General features: G+C 40.9%; 1 protein-coding gene and 1 pseudogene across 2 annotated transcripts in view; both read right to left on the reverse strand.

The window, feature by feature from the left end:
* Positions 1 to 2,167, reverse strand: part of LOC111672392 (uncharacterized) — a 44,743-nt gene that overhangs the window by 11,539 nt on the left and 31,037 nt on the right. The window lies entirely within an intron of this gene.
* The window catches only part of LOC111672374 (protein NLRC3-like), a 7,636-nt pseudogene continuing 6,441 nt past the window's right edge, over positions 973 to 2,167 (reverse strand). The window contains exons 8-9 of the transcript XR_015438704.1: positions 2,018 to 2,099; positions 973 to 1,900 (exon numbers count right to left, since the gene is read on the reverse strand). The product of XR_015438704.1 is annotated as a protein NLRC3-like (transcript). The remainder of the gene's footprint in view (positions 1,901 to 2,017; positions 2,100 to 2,167) is intronic.

Raw genomic sequence — 2,167 nt, forward strand, 5'->3', positions numbered from 1 at the left:
TCGGCTGGTAGTTTAACTACTTGGTGTTTAATCCTCAAGCCATTTCAATGTCTACAAGCCTCAGCTGGCTAATCAATAATCATTCACTGTGATTAGAGGCGACGGAATGATCATTTGCCATAGTAAATCATAGAACCTGCGGTGAAGGAAGCAGCTAAATGGCGACACCTGCCGGCAAGAGCGAGGAACAACACCAGTTCCTGCAGCACCAGAAGGGGAGAACAAGGATGGATGGATGTGAATATTTGTAATTTCAATTAATCATTGTTAAATAAAATAATTGTAAGAACGAAAGCTGCAGCAATTAGTTAATTTATCAGTTAGAAGATGGACAGAAAATGAATCAGCAACGATTTTTATAATCAAATAGTTTTTAATTTAATTTAATTTATTAATTTAGTTATTTTTAATGAGAAACTTTGGATTTTAGACTGTTGGTCAAACAAATCCGTTTGGGTGTTGGACTTCATACTTCACCTGAGGATCAAAACCATGACTGTAAAACACCTCAAAAGTGCTCTAACACTGTGAGAGATCAGGTCAGAGACACTGGAGACATCATTTCTAAAAGCTTGTCATTCTTTCCTCTGAGTGTTGGACTCTCTGACATGCTAATTATCAAACACACAAGAGAGAGAGAGATTCTGAGTTTTCAACTTTTTGTGTTGGACTTCAAGCTTCATTGAGTCACTGAGGATTAAAACCCATGACCTCTAACCTTTAGACAAGTCTTCAACAGCTTGAGAGATTGGGACAGAAACAAAAAACAGTTCTTCTCTTGGAGACTTCCAGTCTTTCCTCTGGACATTGGCTTTTAACATTAAATCTCTGTCTCAGGATTGAACCAACAACCTCAAAACTTCCAGGAAGTCAAAGACCACCTCGAGCCTCTTGGACAAAGACAGTAGTTGGTTGTCTATCATAGTTTTGAGGAAAAGGTTTTTTGTCTTCAGAAAAGTCAACAAAACACAATTTTTTTTTGTGTGTGAATTGTTTTTATTAAGTTCCAATGTTTTTGCAGAACATAAAACAAGAACACCTTCAGGTCAATAGTTCATAATTGACATAAATTGATACAAACAGAGATGTAAGGACAAGCTAGAAGTAAAGTAGAATTAATTGTACACACAAGGGGGCACAATAACATAATACATGGTTAACCAGCTGAATAAATAATAAGAGCTTCGTAGGATTCCCAAACCCTTTATTCATCAAAAACGTTACTGATTTATTAATACATGAATCTAAAAACTAGTGTGTGAGTGAAAGAGACAGACATGTAGAGACTGAACTATCTGTTCAACAGTCACAACGTTTCTCTCTCTGCTACATTCAACACAGAGACACTGAGGAACCAGGCCTGGACCAGGACCAGAACCCAAACCCAGGATACAGAGGTTCAGTGAAGGTGGTGTTGAAGGTGTGGAGGTGGATCAGTGAGTCAGAGGAGACTCTGTAGAAGGACAGAGAGCCATCAGGACAGTCCAAATACACTGCTACTCTGTTAGAGACAGAGGAGGAGGAGGAGGAGGACGGAGGAGGAGGAGGAGAGAAGAGTAGACAGATGTTTTTCTGTTATTGTGCCAGACAGAGTAACCAGCATCAGAGCAGAACAGATTCCAGGACTGATCGTTCTCTCCAAACACACACTCGTCTCTGTTTCCTTTCCTTGTGATGCCTCTGTAACTCACTGATACATCAACCACTCCTCTCCACTCGACCTCCCAGTAACAGTGACCAGTCAGACCAGTTGAACACAGCAGCTGAAGACACCAGTCAAATCTGTCTGAATGATCAGGATATGACTGATCCTCCTCCACATGTGTCACCTTCCTGTTGTTGTCAGACAGTTTGATCCTTCTGTTCACTGTGTTTGTGTCGATTGTGAGTTCACAGGAATCTGATGGAGAGAACAAGACACAGCTGCAGTTATTGATCATCTGATCAGTTATTGACAGTTTGAAGATGGTTGAATGTGCTGCTTTGTTTTCATCGATCACATTAAAAACACACTTACACTTCCTCAGACCTGGTGTCAACCATCGGACTCCACCAGGCTCCGCCCTGAAAGGAGGAGGGGGGTCAGACCAGCACGTTCTCTGTCAGCATGCACACATGGACATTACATGGCTCTCATACACAGACTGTTTGATTACTGTGTTCAGAT

Source organism: Seriola lalandi, unplaced genomic scaffold (assembly GCF_002814215.2).
Source record: "Seriola lalandi dorsalis isolate HSWRI2012SDOR001 ecotype SW California unplaced genomic scaffold, Sedor1 jcf7180002054899, whole genome shotgun sequence".
Lineage (NCBI taxonomy): Eukaryota > Metazoa > Chordata > Actinopteri > Carangiformes > Carangidae > Seriola > Seriola lalandi.